The 20,167-nt window shown below is 44.8% G+C and overlaps 1 long non-coding RNA gene across 1 annotated transcript in view; it reads left to right on the top strand.

Annotated features, from left to right (window-relative positions):
- Nucleotides 1-4,115, top strand: part of LOC115076092 — a 121,134-nt gene extending 117,019 nt beyond the window's left edge. The window contains exon 3 of the long non-coding RNA XR_003852685.1: nucleotides 1,935-4,115. This is a non-coding gene — a long non-coding RNA (uncharacterized LOC115076092). The remainder of the gene's footprint in view (nucleotides 1-1,934) is intronic.
- The last annotated feature ends 16,052 nt before the right edge of the window (nucleotides 4,116-20,167 follow it).

Here is a 20,167-nt window from a genome sequence, read left to right as displayed (position 1 = left end):
TGTAAGAAAAGCAAACCATCAAATATAATAAATTAACTAAATAAGTAAAAGCCATATTAATTCATAGTAACATAGTAAATGACAGCAGATAATGATACAAATAGTCCATTCAGTCTGCCCAGTAAAATGTTTAAGATTGTAACTGCTACTTAGTTCAGGTTACCCCCATGGAAAAATGTTACCCCAAGTTACCCTGTTTCTTCATTTCCATCCTCTAGTCAATAGGCATCTTCTGTGTTTATCCCATGCCTTTTTGAACTCCATTATTATTCTTGTCTTCACCGTATTATCTGGGAGGGCTTTCCATGTATCCAGCATCCTTTCTCTGAAGAAATACTTCCTAATGTTGCTCCTGAGTCTACTCCCTTGGAGTTTCATAAGATAATCTCTAGTTCTACAGCTCCTTTTCTATCAGAAGAGATTTGAGTCCTGTGTATTATTAATTCATTTCTGGCATTTAAAAGTCTGTCATATTTCCTCTCCTCCAGGGTACACATTTATATCCTCCAGTCTCCTCTCATAAGTCTTTTGATACAGATCCCACATCATTTGGGTTGCCTGTCTCTGGACTGCTTCTGTTCTGCCTCTATCCTTTTTGAGATGCGGTCTCCAGAACTGAACTCAGTACTCAGGAGTTCTTATGTACCTTTCTCTTGTAGCATAAGAACATAAGCTGTACCATGTTGGGTCAGACAAAAAGTCCATCAAGCCAAGTATCCTATCTTCAACAGTGGTAATCTAACTTGCTAGGAATACTCAGCAGAACCTATTCCTTCTTGCTCACGCTCGGGGATAATTGATGGCTTTCTAAGTCTACCTGGCTAATTGTTTATGAAACTTGTCTAAACTCAATTTGAACCCAGCTACAGTCCTTGACCATAATATCTGGCAACAAATTCCACAGTTGGATCACGAGTTGAGTGAAAAAATACTTTTGTCAATTTGTTTTGATATTTCCTATAATTGAAGATAGTATAATAGATTATCTAAAGTTACTGAAGATGTTCATTGGTATTGTTAGAACTGCCTGCTGGTAGGTCTTGAACTAGTAGATGCCCAGTGAGCAAGGGTCCAAATGTGTTACCCTTTGAGTCATTGGAGGGCAGCAATGAAGCTAAGATGCTACAAAGGCAGAGATCTTATACCGTCTGCTGGCAGAGCCAGAAATCCCACCCCCTTAGCAATCGGATTGGCCTCCAGGACTAGAAAAGAGCTGTCTGAGAACAGAAAAGTTGGTTCCAGCAACTGGAGAATTGCTTAGCTGTGTGGCAGAACCCGGATACCGAAGATCCTTGATAACTGAAGTTGTAATTGACCTGATCGTGAGTACCTGTTTCCTTATGTGAAATTGTGAATTAGCTCAGCCTAGAACAGAAGATACATGGAAAAGTTATTGGACCAGTGTATGGGAGCTGGGGATGCTGCCGAGGTGGAGTTCTCAGCTTCCAAACGAGGAATGGGAGTCATGGTTGGTGCTGAAGAGTGACATCTAGTGGCCAGATTCACCATCATGTCCATTGCCAGACTAGATCTATTGGGGGGGGGAGAAGGGAAAAATCCCTGGGTAGGTGCCAGTGAAGGCACCAGGATCCCAGCCCTGGTTCTGACTAAACTGGAATCCCAAAGGAGCAGGAGGTAACTGCTGGATCAAAATAAAAAACAGTCTGCTGTGCACAGCTGCCTAGACTCAAGCCCATGGATTATGGTGTCAGTCGTGGGAGTCTTTCCCATCCTGTAAGTATCTCTTTATTTTACAATGCACCTGTTCTTGGTGCGATGAAGATGACATCTTCGTTACTAACTTATAAGCTACAGCATTTTCCAACATTGTTTAATTGTTCCTCTCTGTGTTTAGAATACTTTGAACACTTTTGCTGATTATTTTACCTGCTCTATATGCAATTTAAAAGAATCATCTTTTTTTTAAAATCTAGGACAGACATGTTTTGCTTTAATGCATCAGGCGAAAGCTGTGTGGGAGGAGAGAAAATATATCAGCATTGAAATTTCACAGACACTATTCTGCCTTCCACGTCTCTCGCTATGGAAAAACCAGAGCTAGCATCACCATGACAGCATCGGTATCCAAAGCGGGACACGGGAAAGCTGTTCACTATGGAAGTACAGGTGAAGAAAGTGCGGCACAAGGAGACCAAGTGACTTGGTGAAGATCACGCACAGAGCTGGTGCCAGAGCTGAGCAGATCTCCTGACTTGTGGTCCGGTGCTGAACCATTAAACTTCTATGTCCTCTCCCCAACTCTAGTCTGATCTATTCTACCAAAAGACTTTATTGATCAAAATGCCTTACAAAATGAACGAAGATGAGGAAGCTGGAATTTGGAAAAGCAGAAAGAGAAACTGTTTCTGCTAAACCTGCTGTAACTTCTGCTTCTCATTAGGATATTGGCAGAAGCAAGATTCGCAGAGGATATCACTAGGGCCAGGGCTTGTCAACCTTATTCTGGGCTTCCTCCCCGCCAGTCGCATTTTCAGGATATCCTCGATGAATATGTAAATGTGCATATACTGGGTCACCAGTGCATGCAGATCTATCTCTTGCATATTCACCGTGAATATTCTGAAAATCCTGTCCTGGGGCGTGGCATCCCAGGACAGGATTGGGAAGCCCTTGGGTACTGGTCTAGACTGTGTAGCGTTGAATGAAACTGTGCGTTCATTACACAGCATAGGAGGCTGGAAGACACTCAGAAGGCATTCGCTAGGGAAAGAGGAGTAGGATGAGAATTTAAATATTTCACAAGTTTCGATAAATTACAGGAAGGCGACATTTTCCACGGAAAAGGAATTTGAAGGACCAAGGTGTCATGACATGAAAACGGAGGGAGGAAGTTTGAGATGAAACACAAGCAAATACTTCTTTACTGAGAGGGTGGCAGGTGCCTGGAATAACCACCAACAGCAGTGGTAGGAAGCAGTACTCTGCAAGAATTCAAGGGTGAATATAGAAAGCAGTGGGAGGCTGGAGTACTGCAAATAATTCACCCTTCGCTCTCTCAGGCCACGAGCTAGCCAGTTTGGAGCCAGCAGGCTCACCATGCCAGGAACCAGCCAGGTCAATGCTGGCAGTTTGATGGTAGATTTAGTTTCATTATTTAAAAATCTTATAATTTGTTTATTAGTCCAGTTGTGCTAAGCAGATTGCATTAAACATTTACATTATTTAAAAAGCAAACATTAACTAAACAACGAAACAAAGTACAAATTACTAAAATCACACTCTTTACTGTTTGAATAAAATTGCCCTCCCATTTCCAAGCGTAAGTTTCTTGAAATAAAAATGCCTTCAATTTATTGCAGAATAGTTCAACATTGGTACTCAGATGCAAGTCCCTAGGCAAGCCATTCCACATTACTCAACCAACTACAGAAAAAGCTCATGATCGCATCTCCTGAAACCACACTTTCTTAATCCCTGGGACGTTCAACAACTCATCCGCAGAACAAAGCTGACAAGCGAGAACACATATAGATATCAAGTCTGATAAATAATTTGGACCTTCCTTCCTGTTCATCTTAAAGATCAATAAAAGTACTTTAAACATAATCCTTTGTATAACAGGCAAACAAGTGCAATTGTTTAAGCATGGGAGTAATAGGCTCGTATATCCTACCCTCAGTTGCCAAACGAGAGACGACATTTTGCAATATCTGTAATGCTCGCACGTGACATTTAGGCAACCCCTGCAAGCAAATTGTTACAATAATCAAGAGTTGTTAATAAAACATTTATTATAGATCTAAAATCTCCTTTTTGTAAAACATATTTCAGGTGACACTGGAGTCCTAGTTGTATTAGCCTGCCTTTATAACAGCCTTCCAATGGGCCTTACAAGTCAATCCCGAATCCGATCTCTAACCAAATCAGCTTTCTATTGTCACTCAGCACTGATGTCAGGGGGAGGATTACACGAGATCCATAGGACTTCTGTTTTCCACAAATTTAACTCCAGATGATGCTCAGTTACCCAGGACTTTTCTTGCCCCATACAACAGATCAGATTATTTATACAGTACTTACTAATATTTGTGTCCAGTTATTTGATAAGATAAGATAAGATACAATGGGCAGATAAAAAGCATTTCCTATCGACATCATAGGCCATAGGATAGCAGAGTTGGTACAAATGTTTTTAATAAAGATAAGGCCTGATTGGCTAAGACTGATAATGACACAGAGGTTGTATCTGCCCACTGGGTCGGAGAATTTGAACATACTCTGTTTTACATACACACATCCTAATTAGCTTTCTCAAAAAATAAAAAGGCAGGGGAACAGATTTGGGGAGTGTGTGTTGATTATTGTTGGTCTCAGGGGAATGCTTCAGGCTATTCTCTGCATCTTTATGCCAGGACTTCACATTGCTTATGTCTACTGCTTGTATCACTTTTGTTTTTTTCTAGTAGTGATATCTCCTTGTATATTTGTTTAAGTATGATGTACTTCTTGCTACATAACATCCACAAGAGAGCTGGATAAAAGGTCACACAGTAGCGCTCCCTGCCAATTTTTCTTTGAAACCCGATGAAGATTTGCTGATATTACCTGGGTGTCCCTCCCAACGCAGCCTCTGTGAAACACGGGTCCGTGTCAGAGGACCCGTTCCTTGGAATATAACTATACTTAGGGGCGGATTTTCAGAGCCCTGCTCGCCTAAATCCGCCCAAAACCAGGCGGATTTAGGCGAGCAGGGCCCTGCGCGCCGGTGAGCCTATTTTACATAGGCCTACCGGTGCGCGCAGAGCCCCGGGACTCGCGTAAGTCCCGGGGTTCTCCGAGGGGGGCGTGTCGGGGGCGGGCCCGGTCGTCGTGGCGTTTCGGGGGCGTGTCGGCAGCGTTTTGGGGGCGGGTATGGGGCGTGGCTACGGCCCGGTCCGGGGGCGTGGCCGCGCCCTCCGTACCCGTCCCCAGGTTGCGGCCCGGCGCGCAGGAGGCCCGCTGGCGCGCGGGGATTTACTTCTCCCTCCGGGAGGCGTAAATCCCCGGAGAAAGGTAAGGGGGGGGTGTAGACAGGGCCGGGCGGGTGGGTTAGATAGAGGAAGGGAGGGGAAGATGAGGGGAGGGGCGTTGGAGGGAACAGGGGTAGGCAGCGCGGCTCGGCGCGCGCCGGCTATACAGAATTCATAGCCTTGCGCGCGCCGATCCAGGATTTTAGTGGATACGCGCGGAGCCACGCGTATCTACTACAATCCAGCGTACTTTTGCTTGCGCCTGATGCGCCAGCAAAAGTACGCCTATTCGTGTTTTTTGAAAATCTACCCCTTACAGTGGAGTTGCCAATTGTAAAAATAAAAACACTTGGATTTAAACCTTTTTGGAACTTTGGACTGTGTAACCTTTTATCCAGCTCTCTTGTGGATGTTATATATATATATATATATATATATATATATAGTGCTGGCTCTTTGCTCGAGTCCTTTTCTGTACTTCTTGCTACACTATGTATTTTATGCCTTTATTGTCTCATCTCATGTATGACTTGAAAAGTTTATAAATAAAGAGTTTAGGGGGGGAAATAAAGGCAGGGGAATACTGGCCATGCTAGCCATTGCAGAAAAGTTTGTTGGCAAAATTCCATAAATTCTGTAACGCCATGCAAGAACCCAAGAGAGTTACTGGAATAATAGGATCTGTCATTCTACCAGGCAGAGCAGAAAGCTGTCAAAAGATGGCACCTAGACATGCTTCCCCGAGCTCTCAAAAAACAAGAGTGACACGCTCCAGAACCTGCCATGACATATAAACGAGAGACTACTTTTGTTAGTACAACTTGGTGGAAATTCGTGCCATGTTAGTTTGAGAGATGAGACTCAATTGAAAGAATGCGTGGAGTTCTGACAAACTGGCGTCAGGGCACACGACTGTCAATAAATTGCTGAATAACACCATGGCGAAGGCGACAATGAGATCCCATAAAGATCACGGGCATATTAACCTTCCTAGCAAGCTCTCTTCAGCCCTCAACAAGGGTCAAGAGTGCTTAAGACTTTGGCAGATTGAACAATGTAGCTGAGTAATAATGGATCCATGGTTTAGGAGATGCTAGACATCCTTTCTCCCATTAGATTTAAACACTTATAAATAGTAGCTTATTGCTGAAGTGTCTTCAGGAATAGGCTTACTCTCAGAATGTCGCTGCTACATTTACCAATTCAGCTGCAGATGCAGACTCTCCCTTAAAATGCCCACATTCTGGCAGGCAGCAGTCACCTAAACAAGCATTACTGGTTGAGACAAACAAGTTTAGAAGACATTCAGTCAGTCTGACAAGACTTTATAGAACAGAGGTGCTCAAACCAGTCTTAGAGGGCCCCACTACATGAGATAGATTTGCAAACACTAGAAATCTATCTTATACATATTCATTAGGGGTATCCTGAAAACCTGACTGGTTTGAACACCATTGTTGCAGTACTTTTCAACTACTGATCTTTGAGGACCCCCTAGCCAGTCTAGTTTGCAGGATATCCAAAATGAATATGCATGAGCTAGATTTGCATGCAGTTTCCATTATATGCAAATCTATCTCATGCATATTCATTTTGGATATTCTGAAAACCTGATTGGCTGAGTGTGTCCCAAAGACTGGGTTTTTTGGGCTAAAGCTTGCCATTCAGGTTTCCAGGTACGGTTGCCAACTAGCTCCAGATTTTCAGGACAGGCTCATCCAGTCCTGGTTTTACCCCATTGCATGCAGGGACTTGTAGTCTTGCTTTTCTAAGGAACGGCAATAGAGAAGTCAGAACTGCAAGTCTCAGTAAGCAATGGGATAAATCCAGGACTGGCTCAATCGGTCCTGAAAATCTGGAGCCAGTTGGCAACCGTATGGTATCCACAATGAATATGCATGATAGATTTCTGTGCACTGTAAAACTACCTCATGCATGTTCATTGTGGATATCCTGAAAACCTGATTGGCTAGGCATGTCCTGAGGACAGGGTTGAGAGCCCATGAACTAATAAATGTCTCCTTTTTTTTCTTTTGGATGCTTTTCTGACCAACCCAGAACCTGTGGGGTGCCTGCTTCTGGTCTGGGACTTTATTTATTTATTTAAATGTGATTATTCACTCAATGTTCAGTGAACCTCAAGGCAAATCACAAAAGCTAAAATAACACCTTACAAAATTACAATAAAAATCAAATATAATACAATAAAACATATCAAAAATCCAAACACAGCATTCTAAAAATACAATGTAACATTACAGCAATATAACAAAACCCACTAAACCAAAATCCTGACCCTTCTATCAGAAGATTCAGCCAGTACTACTCTTCCATGTGAACACACTGCAAGCTTAAGCAAAGGCCTGTATATAAAACAAAAAAAAAAAAAAAAAAAAAACCAGGCTTAGCATGAGAGTGTGGCGCCTTGTCTCTTCTGCCTGCCTTGCTCATTGATGGAGGACTCCCAGGGGACCACTTGAGTCTAGGAGGCACAGTCCCTGTCTCTGACACGAGTAGAACAATATTTATTTATTTATTTATTTATTTAAAGTTTTTTCTATACCGACTTTCCAATAACAGAATTATTGATCAATTCGGTTTACATTTTGAACAATAACAGTGACAAGCAAATGTCTTACAGAGAACAGGAAGAATAACTTGGAAATGAATATATGGGGTTAAACAAAGAAATACAATATACATAGCCTAATATAGGCAGAGGCAGATAACTTCTGTGTGGGGTTGATTATAGCTTTTAAGACTGTCAGGAGGTTGGGAATTGCATTTTGTACTTTTGGGCTGCCAAGGAGTTAAAGTTGAAGAATTCTTTGGGGAATTCTTTGTGATGATCTATGGAGTTCTTTGTGTTGTTCTATGGGGTATTGAATAGGGGTTCAATAGGGGTTCAAAGAGTTTTTAGAATTGAACTTGTCTAGTTCTTGTGTAGTTCTCTTATAGGTTGTTGACAATAGCTTATCTTATAGGTTGTTGACAATAGTTTATCACGTATCTTGCCCTTTCAGCTAAAGACAAATATAGAATCAAACACAGGATTCGAGCAATGAACTGAGGATTGTCTCTTCCTGGCTTTTTGGCCGAGACTGAAAAGTTGTTGAATATGGGGAAAGGGGGAAGTTAATACCCTGCTATTCCACTTCACTGGGGATATGATGATGTTGATGACCATTGTCAAAGCAGGATTAAACTTGCTGCTAACCCTTCCCCCCCCCCCCCCACAAACCCAAAAAAATAAAAATAGGGTTTGTAGAACACATAACTAGGAATCATACCTCCTGCCCTTCATACCAGCAGAGTTTATATTCCATGTTGCTGAGAGTTTCTCCCCCTACCTCTGACCACCAGCAGGGTCTATAGGACACATTACTGGGGGGTTCAAAAATTGATGCAGTTTTCACCTGTTCTCATTCTGCAAGCCTAATGCAAGAGATGGGCTCAGACAGCTGTGTAACAGAAAGTTTCACAGCTGGCTGCTTGGAGCTGGGACCGTGCAATGACAATAAACCTGCTGTCAGCCTCCTGTCTCTTCTCCTAGCAGTGAGAGTCCCACCCATCATCCTGCAAAAAGATGCTGAGAGGAAATAATGCATGCATTAGGATTAAACTCACCTAACCACATCTGCATCTTTATCAAAACTGTTTCCTTCCGAGTTACCAATGCTTTGGAGCACTGCTCCCTTACAAAACAGCAACTCCTTCCAGCTAGTACAGCTGAGTACATTTTATTGTCTTGTGAAGCACTCGGGCAGGGCTGGTGAATGGCCTCGCTATTAAAGATTAGAATTCGCTTAAAGCCTGCCGTACTCCTTCCCTCCCTCAACACTCCTCCTCCCTCCCCTGTCCACAACTTTCCTGATCTTAGACTCTCCTCCCTCCCTTCTGGTCACCTAAGGCCTTATTACAGCTTAATCAATTGTTGTAAAGCAACCTGGCTTACTGCACCATAGAAATGATCAAAAATAGGAAAACAGGGCAGAGAGAATCTCAAATGTCCTTCAATTTCTCCTTTGAATCTAAAATTGAAGGGCATTTGAGATTCTCTCTGCCCTGTTTTCCTATTTCGGGGACCGTGTAACCCTTTATGAATTTAGAATATCTATTGCTACATTTGGACTATTATAAATAAAATCTCCTTTGAATCTAAAATTGAAGGTCATTTGAGATCTTCTCTGCCCTATTTTTGATCATTTATAAATGATCATCTATATGTCCTATTTTCCTATTTTTGATTATTTCGTGATGTGGGCAGTCACTTTTGTTACTTTATTGCACCATATATATGATAACATTTCTTTATTTTGCCTTTTGTGATGTCTCTTCAAGTAAAAACTCACTCAAAACGGAGTACAACAAATTATAATAAATATGTGCCACCAATTTCTTATCAAGGTCTTTGTTGTACTGAGTGAGCCTGTCTTTGTTTTTGTAAAACAATTTCCACAAGGAGCTCCTGGGAGCCCTCTCCCTTGTGTCACTGCGCTCACTGCCCTTCGCCATCCTTCAATTTTTTTTTTTCTGCCTACTCGTTAAATGTGTTCCATTCTGCAAGAGAGCGCAGACGTGAGAGCGCAGGCGAATTAACGCAGCAAGAGGAAGACCAAAGAGATGGAAGAGGAAGAGACATGAGAACAAGGAACCAGCAAAGGAAGAGCCCAGTGAAAGAAACCAAAATCAGATGTCGGCCCAGTGTAGGACTGCTAGCTGGCTGCAGATTTTCAGGACAGGCTCATCCTGTCCTGCTTTTACCCCACTGCTTGCATGGATCTTTTTATTATTTTTTTTTTATAACTCATTATTTAAACATTTTCAAAATACATATCAGGTATTTCCTAAGGAATACGATAGTGCAATATTCTCTGGCTTTCCATCAGACGATAGTAAAATATATACAGCACCAGGCAATACAGTACATAGGAAACTTTAATGGTTACAAGATATGACCCCACTGCTGTTCACAGTACTCCAGGTATGGCCCCCATCTGCTCAAAACGTTTGAGTGAGCACTCTTTTGATCCTAGTGCAGACGCTCTGTGACTGCAAGATCCTTAATTTGGGCCCATCATTATTCCACATTTGGGTTAGTTTTCCAGAATTTAGCGATTGCAAATCGGACAGCTACCAACAACTGCCCCGCCAACATTCTGCTCTTTAGCGGTATTGAAGGACCAATCCATCTACCCAAAAGCCCTAGACTAGGCCCAATAAAAACAGCCTGTCCCAAGATGTCGGCCATAGCCTGGGTAACCTGTGACCAGAAAACTTGGACACTTTGGCTTTCAGAAGGGCGTTGCAAACAATGTTTATAAACGCCTGGAGCAGCCGTTAATAGCTGAGCGCATGTAAAAGAAGTATAGAAAAGCAAAAAAAAAAACCTGCTTTTCTGTACTTCTTCAGTAAAAAAACAAACAAAAAAAAAATACCGCGGCAGACCGCCGAGTTATGAAGACCGATGCTGGTAAACTCATCGGTTTTCATAACTGGCCGTCTGCGATTAAGAAATGCTTTTAAATAAATAAATGGAAGAGAAAGCCAGAGTGGATGCAAATGAAGGCTGCTGGCGCCAAATTCCAGTCCTGAGTCGGAATCTCCAAGGAGCAGGAGAAACCGCCGGACCCAAAGCAAACAAAACTGGCAGCACGATATGTGCACGTTCAGGGGTTTGCCTTGTCTAAGCCATGTGCTCTTTGCTAAATGCTCCGGGGCCCTAGTCCTGAAGTGTGCATCGACACCCATTGCACTGACCTATTCTGAGAGAGGATGGGTGGCCCAGACTACATTCGGAATACCTGGACCAGGTGTGCACAGCCCATACAGCATGGACGGGGAAGGGTTGTGTTTCATTAGGGGAGTCACAAGCAAATGCAGAAACACGGAGAGAGAGTTTTGCTTTCAAAGGAGTGCTCTTGTTGGGGGCAGATCGCTTACCACGTTACGGGAGTTTTGATGCAGCTAAAATCACTTCTAGGGTTTTTTTTTTATTTTTCTTAAGCTAAACTGTCTTTTAAAAGCTTTTGCTTTCAGCAGTCAGCAATCCGTGGAGATCGTTATTAAATGTGTTTGCCACTTTGCATCAACAAAAGAATGCAGGTTTTCTCCAACAGGAGTCTTGGGAAACACGTCGCTAGTGGTGTGTACGCTTTCCTGCTGGAGAAGAGATTCTGATACTTTCATGAGCGTTCGGCTTCACTTTTCCTGACTCGCCCGTGTCGGTCTTACAAGGAAATTCTGTGAATCCAAACAGGCAGAGGTCGGCTCCTCCAGGGCTGTCCTGAATCCCAAGGTTATGTAACATCAGATGGCCTAAGTCTCCCAGTTTCTGGAGGGAGATTTAAGTCTGGCCCTGGCCTTTTGCCAGTCCTAGTGGGTTTTAAGCTCAAAAAGCAGATGCTGGGTCGTATGGGCAACTTTGCCTTGGACATGAACTAATAACCTCTAAGATGCCTCCTGGTTTTTGTTGGTTTTTTTTTTTAAAGGCTGGAAGTTTCCTCCTCAGACCTGACCTCCATTGAGCTATGGTACCATGAGCATTCATTCATAACTACCCATTTCCCCAAACCAGGACCCAATATGTAGGCACCCTACGTTTAGTTTGTATGTGATGGTCATTATTTTTCAGGTGAAGGCTACTTTGGCAAAAAATAAATAAATAAATAAATTCAATAGAGAGCCAGAATCATCCCCAGAGAAAATGAGCAGTGACCTGGGCAGGGTGGGGTCCCCCCCTCCATTTGCTGTGGTCAGTTCGCTTGCTCAGGTGCACTCAGATCAATTTACACAACTAAAACAGGACTGGCGAACTGCAGTCCTTGAGAGCCGCAAACAGGCCAGGTTTTCGGGATATCCAGAATGAGCACGCATGAGAGAGATTTGCATCCAATGGAGGGCAGTGCACGCAGATCTTTCTCATACATATTCATTGTGGATATCCCGAAAACCTGGCCTGTTTGCGGCCCTCAAGGACTGGAGTTCGCCATCCCTGAACTAAAACAAAGTCTGCTCCCCTATACTTTCTCTCTCCCCTTCAGCCCATCTGCCCCACACATACACTCGCTCACTCTCTTTCCTCTCCTCAGGTCATATTTCCCCCACACCCTTTCTTCCCCCAATACACCCTCTTCTCCACCCATCTCTCTCACCAGCCAGTCCCCACCCCCCCTCTTTCAAAGTCAGCTTGTCACCCAGTTCCTTAATCCCCCTTCCTTTCCCTTACTATCGTCGCCGCTTCTGGAACAGCTGTTTTATTTTCTTCTGCTCATTACATGGCTCTCGTCGAGTTTGAGCCATGCGGTGCCTGAACTCCTGTGCAGAATTTTGGACCGGGCCGTTCAAACTCTCTGAGAACTGCGCAGTGCCAGAAGAAAACAGAGCAGCTGTTCTAGAGAAGGTAAGACAGTCAGGGAGTCATGTTTAGGGTCCATGGTCTATGGGAGCAACCACTGACTCCCAGCCCTTACAATGAAGAACACTAGGCTGATACGTGTGTATCACTGTTGAGACTCCCTCTCAACCCCACCCTATCCCAGGACTGTGAGCGCTGCCTTTACAGCGTCCCTAGTCCTGGTTGGCCCAGGGAGCAGACTCCAAACCCAGAAATTGAAGCCAGGTCTTCTGCAGTGCAGCACACAACACTTATAGTTTATTAATTTACAAATGTATATTCCACCGCCTGTAGGAGATATCAGAAGTTTTTACCACTGTATGCAACAAAATATGAATTTTGATCATTATATGGACATAGACCTATATTCCAGCTAAGGGATACAGAGGCAATGAACTCTGACCTGGAGAAGCAATTAATGGCTGAGCTATTTATTCAGCCAGCAAGCTGGGTGCCAAAGCCACATCCAAGGTCTTACTGTCTTTTTCCATAAACAAGATGAGAAACTTTTGATTGAAAATACTTTAATCTACCCAGAGAAGAAAAACAGCCTATCCAATGACAGTTCATCAGACAGGAGCAGTGCCCCCCCCCCCCCCCCCCCCCCCAATGGGAGCGAGGGGTCAGCAATCTGAAATTAAGAAAATCGCTGATGGGGCAAAACAGCCATGGACAAGAGGTGACAGGACCGAGACCAAACCATGCAGCAGGAGCAGTGACTCCTCACCCCCACCCCATAGAAAAGGGGGAAGTCAGAGAACTAAAATAAAGAGATGACACCATCTGCCAGCTACTTGACTACGCATGAACCTGTTGCATATTCAACTCCTGGCTGTTATAAGCAGCAGAGGAGACAGAGGAAGGGCCAACAAGAAAGACAATCCAATACCAGACAACACCCAAAACATTTGCAGATAAGATTTCTGTCCGTTCCTGGTCACTGGTGTCACAGCCTTGCCAGCACAGGAAGGGCGGCCAGAGAGAGAGACTCATTTAACATCTGAAGACGATGCCTGGGCCATGGCTGCTTGTCCCTCCCTTTGGCCAGCAGACCCGCTTCAGCCTTCCTGAGGTCTGCCCATATAAAGCTTGCTGCTGCATCACGGCCAGGATAACACCCCAGGGACATCCTCTATAAGCCATAGCATCTCCCACAGTTCTGGAGTTCTATATGGGTGAGAACTGATGGTAATCATCTACAGTCATGGGGGCTAGTTAATTATGTTTATTAATTTACATACTTGAAGCAAGTTGGTCTCTGATATGTTTATGTTCATTAATGTTGCAGAGCTTTACTCAGTATAAGCATATGACATGTTAAGGACTGTAGAGGCATGTGGTATCTATCTCAGGCGTTCTCAAACTGGTCCTACAGGCCCCCTTCCCCCCCCCCCCAGCCAGTCTGGTTTTCAGGATATTCCTAATGAATATGCAATAGAAATATTTGCATACACAGGAGGTAGTGCATGCATATAAATCTCATGCTTATTCATTAGGGATATCCTGAAAACCCAACTGGCTGGTGCGGCTCATAGTACCGGTTTGAGCATCCCTGATTCTATCTCATTTGAAGTGGTAAATCTGAAATGTCTGAAAATAAAGCAGTCTGATTCTGAGACAAGCAAGTGTCCTTTCCTGGGCTTGTCATATCTTATATAAGGTAATAAGGGTTAAGTTTATGTAGCAGGGCCAGTGATCCCCCAGTGAGGGAGGTGTAGCAAGCAGTCTTCCACTGTCTACATATACCCTTACATTGCCTACACTCCCGCAGTTTTCCAACCTATTTTGAGTAGGCTAGCAACAAAATAAAATATAGTCAGCTTGGCAAAATACAATAGAAATTCAAATAAAGGTGAATTTTAAAAGGTTGGCATGCGCCAAAACCAGAAGATATGTGAATATGTCAGGCTGGCCCACACTGGGCGGATTTTAAAAGCCACCCGCCTATGCATGTATCTCCTGCTGCGTACACAAATGAAAAGCTCCGAAAAAGGGGCGGGGAATGGGTGTGGTCTGGGCATGGCCTGGGCGTTCCTGGGATTCATATTGAAATTAGCACGGAAATACTTACAAACACAGGTGCACGCCGCGATCCCCCGCTGTGTAATTCTACTTCTGTTATGAATGATGTGTAAGTAATAAAGAGAAATAGACATGTCAGCGGGGTTTTAAGAGTCAGAGCTAATAGGGGAAAAGGGAAGCAATTGAACAAGGGGGGTTTGGAAGTCCTATTCCTTACCTGGGAGAACTAGGAACGAACTGGGAAAAGTGGTAACGGCGTCAGCGTACGTGCCTTTTAAAATCCCCCCACTTACACGGTAGAAGTGGTATTTGCATGCACGGGCACGCGCCCACTTAAACCTTAGCGCATATGTAAACGTGGTCAGACTATTTTATAACGTGTGCGCATATGTTATAAAATGGCCACATCCCTTGCTGCGGGACGACGAATGCGCGCACATTGTACGCCCGCTCGCCTGTTTAAATGTTACCTTCTTAATGCACCCTCGTTTCCCATCTGGTGTACGTGGCTGAAGTTGAGGGAAGATGATGTCAGGGGTTTAAGGGAAAGGGAAGGTGATGCCACGGGGTAATGGGAGAGGGAAGATGATGATGATACCAGGAAGTGAAGGAGAGGACAATTGATGTTAGGGGGTGAAAAGAAAGGGAAGAGAAGGTGAGTAGCATGGGGAATGGAGAGAGAGGGAAGAGAAAGCAGTGATGCTGGGGGATGGAGAGAGATGAGTGGAGGCAGGGGGAAGGTGCATGTTGATGCCAAGGGATGAGAGGCAGAGAGAAGAAGATGATGTCAGGGGGAGAGGGAAGGTGATGCGGATGGGGGTGTGAAGGGAGAGGGAAGAAAATGATGAGGCGAGGGGGAGGGGAAGAGATGGTGGAAGGTGGTGACGATGCCTAGGGATGGGGGAGAGAGGTAGAAGAAAAAGGAAGGTAGTGATGATAATTCCAGGGGTGAGGAGAAGGAGAGAAAAGGTGATGTTGATGCCATGGGGAGATAGGGAAGAAGATGATGATGCCAAGGGCGAGGCATGACTTTGATGCTGGGGGGGGAGAGGGAAGAGAAGAGAAAGTGATGGGGAAGTGGGTGGTGTGCCACAACGAAGCGAGCCCTGTGCCAGGTGTACCATGAAACAAATAAGGATGGGAACCACTGGCCTACACCACAAGATCTAAGCATCACCATGGTGGGAGCAAGGGCAATAAAAAACAAGTTCATTACAGGTTACATTACATTGTTGTGCAATTCATCAATAGAACCAGCAAGAAACAGGGAAAAAAAACTACCTGCCCCGGCAAATATTTTGCTGCTTGAGTCATCATCCCAGCTCATCTCTCTTAATTTTGATCTCTTTTTGTGGATTGTGAAATACTGAAAACATATTGCATTTTATTTCTTTTAATTGTGTCTGCAGCTTCTGCATGGTGAGAAGTCATTTTGTAGGTGCACAGTTCCAAATGCATCTATTCTTGCAACTCACCGGTTAGCCAGCAGTGGGTTAAGCGCCAGGCCCTGAAAGGGGATAACATCTTGGATGTGGTTGAAAGAGTTAAGTACTCTTCTCTGCGATTTTTTTTTTTGGTTATGGGCCACGGGATATCAGTATCCGTGGAGGCAAAAGGAATAAGGAGGCAAGCCTACAGTTCGGGGGCAAATAAAAACATTTTATGCCGTCTTGCCTCCCTTAGAAAGCACCAGTCTAACTCCCAGCAGAGACAAGCTCTACAGGCTGAGCATGGCAGCAAGCTCCACCCTGCAGCTCAACCACACCACCGCTGCAGTTCCTGACTAAATTCCACCAACTCCTGCCACATTTCTTCCTAGGTTATAGCTCTCCAGCCAAATTCATTTTGCATGTTATTTAGTGCGGCAGCTAGGACTGTCTCCACTGGTAAAAAAAAACAAAAATACCCTTCCAAAACTCCTAGACCATGTAGACGAGTGCTCTATAAATAAGAAATATCACTACAATATGATTATTTATATTAAGACCCACCGCCATCACTTGCTGTTATATTGCCTCTGGGCCTCCCTTTATAGCTGCCAAATTACCATTATCTTTTATTTATGAGAGAAAACTGTAATAATTACATTTGGCCTTTTGTTAAAAGCGTGTTGGTCGCTTTTTCATTTCCCTTCCCCCGGTTTTGTTCACCTCCCCCCTCCCACCCTTTCTTTCAAACCGTTGCGCCTGTTCCCGTCGCTCTAAAGTCAAAAGGAGAGCTGATTAGATTTCTGTTCAGATGCCGGCGCAGTCTGCGTGCGCGGCGTGGAAGGGGGACGGAGGAGCATATTGCGCTTTCTGGAGACCAAGTCATGAAACTGCCCCCAGCTGTCACACAATACGGTTTGATTCCGGACGTCGGAAAAAGAAGCCTTAGAGCGATCTACACAAGACGGTTGTCACAGACGTGCTCGTAAAAGACAGCCAGAAAGCAGAGGCGGGCAAGAAATTAATCACTGCGCTCTTCCACCCAGAGGGTGACTGGGCAGGTGGTTTTATTCATCCTGAGGGCAGACAGCAATCCTTGACAATCACTGATGATTTCACAGAGCGGCCGGTGTGCTTTTGGGATGGCCCTCTGCCTTCCCTTCAAATGTCTAAAATACCCTCGGAGCCTGTCCCTTTCATGGAGGACTGCCGTAGCCTACGGCTGCCAAGTTTCCCAGTTCCAGCAGAGAGATTTTAGACCAGTCCTGGGTTTCTGATACCCCCCATCTCCCTCCCAATCCAGATTCATTTCGCTTCCTGCAGTGCTGACTTCAGTAGGTAGAATCGGGAACTACAAATAACCACCATGCATTGGGATGTGAGTTTAGAACCAGGACAGGGCCAAAAATCTCTCTTCCGGAAGCAGCAGATGGCTTGGCACCTTCTCCTATAGTTGCACCGGGGTGACCTTACTCCTAAGTAACAGTTTGACCAGTGCTGGATTTACTCCCACGGCCTCTGTGGACTTCTGCTTTCCTAAAGAACAACACAACGCCAACCCCCTCCAATCTAACCGGAAGAAAAAAATGAAACTCAACACAACTATGTATTTTAATAAAGAATTGAAACGTAAAACTGAACAATAACTAACTTGTATATGATACCCCTATGTTAACAACATTTTTTAAACCCTTGTTATCCCCTTAACCTTGTAACCTTCGTTTTTTTGTAAACCGTTATGATGGCGAAACCGAATGACGGTATATAAAACTCGATAAATAAAATAGAAGAAAGAAAGAAAGAAACAGAGGTGCTTAGTCAATGCATGCAGCGGGGATAAAAGCAAAACTCCCTAGTTCTGCTGGCTGAGAAACTTCTTCTGTTCCTGTGACCCTTACTTCTCACTCTTTCTGGCTTCCTGCCACATTGCAAAGAGCAAATGATCTCTGAGGGATGGGGGGGGGGGGAAGGCTCATGGTTTTCGTGATAGCTAAATGATTATGGATGGATTAAATTAGCATAAAGTGGGCTCATTTAAATAAGAACAGAAATTATTTGCATGTGCCTGAAGTTCTGACAGATGCCCCCCACTGCCCTGCAGTGAAAGGCCGATTTCGTTATCTACATAATAACGTGAAGAAGAAAGTAAAACGTGGTACAGTGCTGCCCTCTGCTGGAGGGTGGACTATAATCCCACAAGAGACTGGAAAAAAAAATTCAAGTTAATAAAGCAGGGGGTCCTCATATATCGGGGCTGGCAGGGCCGTGCTGCAGAGGGGCACGGGCAACCATTACCAAGGCCGCAATAAACAAGCATGATAAAGCTGTTATTTATGGGGAGGAGATGGCACAGCTCCTAATCACAAATCTGTTGTTGGAAATTTTCAATTTTCTGAAGCCTGGGGGGTGCAGAATTCGCGTGACGGACATTTATCAGTTTGAATGGGCAGGAGGTGCAGCGAGGGAGCGTCATCTCCTTACCCTGGTCAACTAACCCCAGCATCAGTCTCCCCTTCCTAAACCGGTGGGACACAGGTTAGAACTTGTCACCGATCGATCAGCGTTAGCCAGAAAGTGCATAATTTAACCGGAGGGCTGGAATTGGTCATGTTAGATGTATTTAGTAATTAATTTTTTCTAAATTTCTGTTTCATAAAAAAATGACTCAGAATACCGGACCCAGGGCACCAGTTATTCAGGTGAAGGCCTGATTCTAGATGTAATAACTGGCACCGGGTTGACGGCAGGGCTTTCCCTGTGCTAACTCTGTGACTTGCAGTATTTAGCAAATGCATTTTTTGTGATGATTTTTGCCATTTTGGGGCCTGGGGGGGAAGGGCTGCTGTGTACCTTCACTTGTGCTTCTCTTCCCAGCTCTGCCCTGCCCAGCTCCCTGAAATTCAGACTTCAAATTTGGGCTGTCTGTAAGGCTGCCCACCTCTCAGGCCTCCCTGCACCGCTTCCCTGCCAGGGAGGAAGGGCCCTTATCTCCGGCTGCCTTCTCCATCACTGTCAAAATGGCCTTCTCACTGTCAAAATGGCCTTCTCCATCACTGTCAAAATGGCCTTCTCCATCACTGTCAAAATGGCCTGGAGCAGGGATGAGCAGGCCAAAGCCTGCTCATCCCTGCTCCAGGCTTTGGCCTGCATGTGGACGAAACTTGAGGTGGATGGCAGATGGCATGATTTTGACGCTATTGCAGCAGGAGGGGCATAGGGAACAGGGGAGACCTTGGGGAGGGCGAGTTGGACAGCCTTGTTGTGATGGGGGAGCAGCAGGGGTGTTGGTGTCTGTGTGAGCTTGTTGTGTTGGGAAGGCCGGGGAGCAATCAGCATGCAGATGGCCTTTTAGGTGTCAGAGGGGTTGGCAAAGAGGTTAACGTTGTGACCCTGTGATGCAGGGCTGGCATGCTAGCCTTTTCCCCCCCAACACTATACCTCCCCCCTCCTGGGTCATTAATTTTCTCACAACTACATGGCCGTGAAAAAGGTTAATGCAAGTTACTGCATAGGGGGATATGAGCTCAGTGGCTCGTTATCCCTCTTATTTAAATAATTAGAACATAAGATTTGCCATTCTTAATTCGTTCTAGTCACATAGCAGCAACACATGTTTTTGTGCACCACCAGCTTTAAGCAGCCACCCCTATGCCCTGCTGATCCGGGTACTACAAACTTAACCGGCCCTAACCAACAGATAAGTGGTTAAGAAAAAAAAAAAAAATCCTGCAAGGCGAGCAGGGCTGATCCCCTCCCCCCAAAATAGTTTAAATAATATTGGGGCAGAGGGCCCAGACCTCCCCAAAAGAATTAAGACAAGTTGCAGGCCATAGAGGATCACGAAACCGACCCCTGCGCAGGATATGAAAATAACAGGCCTGGCACCCTGGGTGAAGCTTCTGTCTTGCCCCTTGCCGCACCCCCATTCATTTTTAGACCCTTAGGTCACCCCCTCCTCTGAGATTTTAGTCACGACAGAGCAAAGCTGAATGTCGCTGGGAGAGGTAGCAATCTACCACGCTCCTTGGAGGTTTTGGAGGGAGTAAGGGCTCTGTATGAGGCGGGGGTAAGGGGGGCGCATGGGGCAGAAGGGGGCCTCAGAACCAGGCCTGTGATTTTCATATCAGGGGGTCTAAGCCTCAGGCCACTGTCTCTTGCAATTTGTTTTAATTCTTGTGGAGTGCGGATTGGGTGCAGTGCCCCAATATTTGTATTATTTGGGGGGCTGGGGATTGGCTCTGCTGGCCTAACAGGTTGTTTTGGGTTTGTTTGGTTTTTTTTTTTTGGGGGGGGGGGTGTACTTAACCGGCTATCTATTGAACATAGCCGGTTAAGTTTAACGTGCTCCGGAT

This window comes from Rhinatrema bivittatum, chromosome 14 (assembly GCF_901001135.1).
Source record: "Rhinatrema bivittatum chromosome 14, aRhiBiv1.1, whole genome shotgun sequence".
Lineage (NCBI taxonomy): Eukaryota > Metazoa > Chordata > Amphibia > Gymnophiona > Rhinatrematidae > Rhinatrema > Rhinatrema bivittatum.
This window is presented reverse-complemented; position numbering and strand designations above follow the sequence as displayed.